Here is a 7,778-nt window from a genome sequence, read left to right as displayed (position 1 = left end):
GAGCTGCTTTGCAGGTGTGGTCAGGTTGGCCTGTACAGTCAAGCCGATAGGTTTCCTGCCCATGGTTTGGCAACACCTTTTCTACCATCCATATACACCAGGATTTTGAAGTTCCTCCTCCTCGTTTGCAGCTCCTGTTCCATTTCCTCCCCTATCCTTCAACCTGGGCTTTGCCAAAAACTGTGCCAGGCAATTGGAGGCACCACCTCTACTTGCAGAGCAGGTGTTTATTAGGTTTTTTTTTGTTGTTTGTTTTTTTAGAAACGTAGGGTTTGGCTGGTCTGTCTCATCTTAACTCCGGATATTTTCTACTTTTCTGTTCTATGAATCACTGTGTCTCTTAATTAATTTCAATGATGAAAGGAGTCATCTTTTACAACATAAATATGAACCGACAATGACGTACGTAAGAAGAGCTGCTTCTCTGTGAGAAACGAACTCACATATGCAATTCCGATGTTGCTGCTTTCATGATCTTTTCAGAGCCATGGACGCCAAGCACCGTCTAAATGGAGGAAAGACGTAAGGGTAAAGCGCTGTAATTTCATCGGCGACATCTAAAATCACGAGTCGTAGCTCTCTGTCAAAACGTGCCGTTTCCCTAGACACTCAGAAGGCAATGACTTCTTAAGATAACTATTTGAGGTGTCTTTGTTAAGCTGACATCTCTGATAATTCTCAGATAACGTACACGGCCGGCAAGAATCTCATTATGTAACCTGGCCTTGAGCAAGAGTCCTGGGGTATTTGCTTCCCCAGTCATGCTCTGATGAGTTACCGATTGTTTGGCCAGCCAGACCAAGTTAATCATCCCGTGTATGACAGCGTTCACATAAAAAACATTTATCCAGTGCTTTTTACACACCAGGTTTGTTTCCAAGTGCCCGGAGTGACACTGTATGAACAATTCTGACGTGTACCTTTGCCCTTAGGGGACTTTACAAGCCAGCTTGAAATATCCAAACAACCCTCTGGAAAGTTTGGTGAATCTTCAATGTTAAATAGTTCAGAATTATCAGGCGTAGGTTTACAGGTATGAATCTTTTGAAAAGCGTAGGCCCTGTGTCAATCAGCTCACACTGTAAATGATGGCATTTCTTAACAGTTTTTTTCTATTTTTCTCGTCTTCCCTATTCCTTTAGACGTCTGTGATGTCCTGCAAGTGGACACACTTTCATTAGAACAATGGTTGGCTACAATTTAACATAATACGGGCAATGTGCTTTCCAGTGAAGTGGGCTGGCTCTAGATAATGGGGCTAATTGGGAGCCTAGAAAAAACTTCCATCTCACCTGCTTTCCTGGTGCTATAATAAAGCACGCTGAGACAAGCTTCTTAAAGAGGCAGAGGCTGATGTGGCGAAACCGCGAAGGAACAGACCACCAGGGCGAGAAAGCCGAGGTGGCAAGAGCTGGAAGTATCAGCTCGGACCGCGTCAGCGCCCAGGGAGATGAGGCAGGGGATGCTTAGCGAACCTCTGCATTTTCAGATAGTCCAGGATTCCAACCCTCGGAGCATGTAACCCACAGTGGACAGGTCTTCTTGCCTCAGTAAACTGACCAAGGTACTCTCTTACAGGCATGCCCAGAAGCCCATCACTGTGGTAGTTCAAGGTTTCAAGTTGGCAACTGAGATGAACCATCCCAGCCCTCAATGTCTGTGTAACTTTATTGACTATCCAAAAAATTGGAAACACAAGGAACATAGGATAATCTTTATATTTGTAAAGGTGTCTGTACATTGAGGAAATATAGATCATGTTGTTTGAAAATACAACTTACATGGAAGTGAAATGAATTTATCCCATGGTTCCCAATAATGTGACACAGCTTACGCATATTTTATCTCTATCCATTGCAAAGAGGGAGTCCATCTTTTCTTTGTTCTTTGGATATAGAAAAAATTTTGAGCCTGGGTGTTACTAACAAAAAAGTGGGATGAGACACAGGCACCGCTTTATAGCAAGGCTTCCCAAATTTTCACACTTGGCCATCCTTCTTCAATGGAGATCTCTTGCACAAATCCCAAGATGCAAGCATATTTTTAAAAGCTACACAAATCAAACATTTATGGATAATAAATAATAAATTTATTTTTAAAACAATTCTTTGATATCCACATAGCTTTAGCAGGCACTATATACAAATCAAATTGCATATTAATAAGATATATGTGTTTGTTTAGTTTTACATCAAGAACTAAATCTTGGCTAAATATTTGATACTGCCGGATGCCAAACATCTTCATCGCTTTAAAGAATTGATTGGAGTTTTGATTCTATGATCATCAGTGCTGAGAACGGTGCTTTGCATAAATATATAGGGAAAATGGCATAAGTGTGCTTAATATTATTCCAGAGGTTGCTAGAAATCCTGTCCCTGTTTCTAGCCAGGATCCACTTAACAACTTTTTCATGAAACTCAAGTCAGCAACTCCAATAACATTTGTAAAATCCAAACATTCTAACACGATGAAATGCAAAGACAAACTGATTTCATCCTTTCATGATGAGGAATGACAGGAGGAAAATATTAACTGTTTATTTTTAGGCATTAAAACTCTGCCGGCGTAGCAAAAGCACTGCCACTCAGGACACATAGCCAACTCTATAATCTGAGCCACCATGTTGCCAGCAGTGTTTGCTGCCTGCCACTGGGCAAAGTGCACTTGTTTGTTGAGAATCCAGGCTTCAGTTAAGTCAGGAAAGTCGGAGGCCTACGGTGCCACTTGGGAAAGTGTCACAGAATTCTTTACACTCTTCATTTTAAATTCCCTTTTGGTTATTGCTGCACGGGAACACGTGGCAGAGGGTGCTGTTGCGATGTGCTCTCATTCAGGCCAGAGAAACGATTACATTCCTAGTCACGTGGTCGAAACGGCACTGGTGTGTTTACACTCCCCAAGGGGAGTTGGAAAACACGCGAAATAAAAGCCCAGGCAGTGGCTAAGTTTCGGATCCGCTGACAGCTGTGGTCTGTTTTCCTGTCCAAATGCTCGTCTCAGCAAGCAAGTCCCCAGACCTTCACCAGAGAGACAGGAAGTGATGACAGAGCTGGGCAAGCCCAGACCCCACATGCGCCTCCTTCTCTGTAATTTTGGAACCTTCTGGAAACTGGACCATCAGCCCTAATTACGTATGCTGGGAATCTTGTGCACACTGGGTTGCATTTCTCAACAGCTTGACTGCGCCATGCCCCTGGAAACAGCTCAGACCTGCTCTACGGGGGCATTAATCCTGGCAGCTGAAGAGGGTGAACTCATTTTAACCATAGGTTCCTGTAAACAATGATCCACTCTCATCCTCACAGGCCCAGTCCAGCTTATGCCATCACTGCCGTTCTCCGCCTTCTGCAAGTCTACAGAGCAGCTACACACTTTCGCCTCCCAGCAGATCTTGATCAGATAACTCTGAGTGAACCTCTAGCCTTTTCCCCATCTCTGCAAACTCATCCACCAAAACCACAACCGCCCCAACCACCATAACGTTACAACAAATTTCCGCATCTGGTGCCATTCCCAGTGGCTGCTCGGAGCCCTGTACCAAACGAGGGTATCAGAGCTAAGCTCCCAGCGTCATCCCGAGCTGCCAAGCTGGGGTTTTCCCAACTGATGGCTGTCCCACTTTAGACACACCACACCGGGTGGGTGAGGGGTGGGTATGCTCTCACTTTCTAGATCAGAAGACCAAGGCTTAATCAGTTGCTCAAAGTTACAGGGAACTGGCCCATGAATCCTTTGCTCTGTTCCACTGCAGAGTCAGTTAGTTACATATTAAAAACAAAAGCAAAAATAGGGGTGTGTGTGTGTGTGTCTGTGTGTGTCTGATACAAACATACAGAGAGAGAGAGAGAGAGAGAGAGAGAGAGAGAGAGAGAGAGAGAGAGAGAGAGGAAGGGAGGAAGGGAGGGAGGGAGGGAGGGAGGGAGGAAAGAGAGACTATGTAATCAAGCTGGCCTGGAACTCACTGTGTAACTTGGAATTACACAAAAGCTGGCCTCAAACTACAGATCCTCTTTAGCTTCCAGAATGCTGGGTTTGTAGGCATGTGCCATCATTCCTGGTTTAGACTACTTTTTCATTTGATGCTTCTTGACAATTGTGAGGTTAAAAACTGAGGAAAATAACCTACAGAGCATACTTGTATACACATTAACACACATACTAAGACCCAACCGTGTGTAGACTACTTTGTTAGTTAAAAGTTGTTCTTTCATTAAAAAACTGGAGTTACAAGAGAAAAAAAAATCATTCTACAGACTTTGCAGAGGATTATTTTGGTAACATAAAATGTAAAGCTAAAATGTTCAAATAAATGATATTCAGAGAGGGGGGTAGATAAAAAGCCAGGTTTCAAGCATCTACTTGAACCTGCATTTATTTTTTTAAAAATTGTTTTTAATTGAGCTCTGTATTTTTCTCTGCACCCTTCCTCTCCATTCCCCTTCTACCCTTTCCCAAGGTCCCCATGCTCCCAATTTACTCAGGAGATCTTGTCTTTTTCTACTTCCCATGTGCGTTAGATCCATGTATGTCTCTCTTAGGGTCTTCTTTGTTGTCTAGGGAATGTATTTATATAAGCAGACACACAGTGCTGTTCGGTGGGGTCATAGGCATGGCCATTTGGCACTTGGAGCTGAGGCCAAGGGAAGCTGTTGCTTGCTGAAAACGCTCAGCTTCAGAGATAAACAGAACAGGTGTTCCTTTTTTTCAGAGAGGGGAGCGGGGGTTTGAAGACAGGGTTTCTCTGTGTAGTCTTGGCTGTCCTGGAATGGGCTCTGCAGACCAGGCAGGCTTTGAACTCAGCGATCCACCTGTCTCTGCCTCCCAACTGTGCAGATTAAAGCCGTGCACCACCACCAGCTGGCAGAGCAAGTGCTCTGATTGATCAGGTTTGGCAGGTCTGGAAAACCCTAGGCAAATAATAATTCTGGACATTCCAGATCTACAAAAAGTAATCTTTGACTTTCCGTATCTACACAATTTAAGTAGGAAAATGAACTTGAGGCTCCTCTGTACTTTTTCTTTGTTGTATGTGTTTGGTGTATATATGTTCACAGACACACATGCATGTGTGCATGCATGCCTTTATGTGGGTCTGAAGTTGATATAGGGAGTCTTTCTGGGTCTCTTTCCAGTGAATTCATCAAGGCAAAGTTTTTTTTTAATTGAACCCAGAGCTCACAGGTATGTCTTGTCTACCTAGTCAGCTTGCTCTGGGGAATCCCCTGTTCCTGCCTGCAGAAATCTGTGATTACAGGCAAGCCACCAAGCCTGCCTGGCATTTATGTGGGTGCTCAGAATCCAAACTCCAGTTCTTAAAGTTGATGTTTGCATGACAAGCGGTTTGACCTCTTCTTGGGAATTGTTTCCTCTTACTGAGAAAGAGCTCAGGACATTATAGCCATATTTGCATTTTACATTTAAAGTCCACGTCTTAAATTGGCTACACAAAATAAAAAAATGGAAAGCACTTCTTCTTCCATCTAAATGGATATGCTCATCCTCGTGAAAACTCCTCAGACTTCAAAATCCTAACGAGAAAGAGGATGAAGTCACAGTAACAAAACCTGTCGTGACCTCTGCCGAAAACACTGACTTCAGCACTTCCCAAAGCACTGGTCTAGACCCGAGTCCCCATTCTACATTTCTAAATTATCCAAGAGAAAAGCATCCCAGTGCTGTTTCCTGTGGTTCCCACTTGCCTTTCCCCTGGCTATGTGGTGATTCTTGTCACACACAAGAACTAGCCAGCTAAAGGGAGACTACATGCTGCCACAGGGGAGCCCTTTTCTTGTAGAACTTTGTTTTTTATTCAGAAGATTGTATTTCAGTGGTTCTCTTTGTTAGCTGACAATTTCCCAGTGAGCATATCCTATTTTATTTTATTTATGATTAGATACCACAATGTGAAATCTTCATTCACAGAGGGAGGGCTTCTTTCTTCATCTTCGTTAAGTTCCCAGAGTACTTAGTTTGGATAATTTCATTTCTTCTTTCAAGAAGAAAGCTGGCTAAATATTCCTTTAAGAGCCACACAAATGCTCTGATGTCTCACTCAGTCACTGACGAGAAACGAAGTTCGTTTCGACATGGGTTTTGTTTTGCGCTGAGACACGTGGGTGGGAGCCAGCACTACCTCAAACAGACATTCCTTTCCCCTTTCCTGTTCCTGATTTTAGAGACCTGGGGTCCCCTCCCAAGTCTAGAAGTCATGTGATTTCCATCCACTTCTCATCTCCCTATCTGAAGGCTGCAGACACAGATGTTTCTATCTAGACTATTCAGTGTACGGCAGCCCTAACACTTTTTTTTTTTTTAATCTATCTTCATGTCTAAAGCCAAGCTCACTGGCTCTCAAATTGTTCCTATAACCAGGTTCTTTGCTGGGTGAAGAATAAAACTAAAAAAGAAAAGAAAGAAAATCAAAACTTGTTTTTAAGAGGTTCTAGTGTGTTCGTTTTTTAAAATACCAAGTGCTTACAGACATTCTCTGTAAATCTTTTCTTTTTCTAGTATGCTTAATGACAGTTGCGTATCTTTTTATATTTGGTTTTCTCAACTATTTTTGAACTTTGAGTCTTCAAAATTCATTCCAGACATATTTACATGTTTTTTTTTTTCATGGTTAGGATTCCACATAAGAAAATGGCATCCATTTTCAAAGTTCGAAAAAGTCTGCCATCGTAAGCTTCCTTTTCCCACTATGGAAGAACCGTTCTTATTAAGGATATTTAGAGGATTGTTACAATGTGCCGATAACCCCAGCCAGACACAGCCTCTGCTAATGTCTGATAATTTTTTTAAAAACCGCTTTATAATTTTATTACATAAACATTTCGTCATGCCTTAATCAATACTTATGTTTTCCATATTACATCTCTGGTAAAAGTTGTTAAAAATAATTTTTGATAAAAATGTTAAAAATTGTTTCTAAATAATCCTGTGAGTTCCTTTTGTTATTTCAGTGTTGGATGAGGATGTGAGGTCTCCCGCATTCCATTCTTCTCAGCCATCCTCCCAACCCTCCCATCATTTCCTAGAGTTAGCCACTTTCAAAAATCTCTGCTACCCTACCCGAAATTTCCAGCATCTAAATTATGTTCTTATGCAATATAATGTTTCCCACATGTTGCATTTCCACACACAAATCCACACTTGCTATGAATCATTTCTATTTCTAGGCATTTGAAAGATGCCTTAATGGTCTCTTTAACACACTGGTCCATACGCATACACACACAGACATTTCAGTGGCTCAGCCGTGTTCTTCTGTACCACGGCTCCCTCCCGTGAACATGTAAGTTACTTCTGTTACCTACAATGATAAAATACAGTCGCTGAGGCCTGTCAACACTTTGATGCGTGAATAAGGACTGCAACTTACTTTTCTGGGATGGATGGTTTCCTGAGCCACACTTCTTCGACTCTGCCCCTTCCCTCCCCAGCTCCCCTGTGTCTGGAAAACAACCTACATCAGGACCACGTCTGTGGCTACCTTTCTGGCAACTGTGAATTGCATTCACCCACTGGGAGCAGATGCAGGCAATGGGAAGGCTAAACCCAGGAAATCGGCACATCTGCTCCCCAGGCTGACTTCACATCTGCGCACTAAGAGCTTGCTCCCTCCCGTAAGAGTTTCATCTCAGCGGCTTGCTCCCACCTGGCGTCTATGCTTCCTCCCTTGCCTGTCCCTAGATCTCTGTACTGTAAATTCCTCTAGCTTCTCTCTACCATCCTCTGCCGTTGTCCACCACCGGTTAACCAAACTGTGCTCAGAA

The sequence above is a fragment of the Myodes glareolus genome, chromosome 2, assembly GCF_982192425.1.
Source record: "Myodes glareolus chromosome 2, mMyoGla1.1, whole genome shotgun sequence".
NCBI classification, from domain to species: domain Eukaryota; kingdom Metazoa; phylum Chordata; class Mammalia; order Rodentia; family Cricetidae; genus Myodes; species Myodes glareolus.
Note: the sequence above shows the minus strand (reverse complement) of the source record.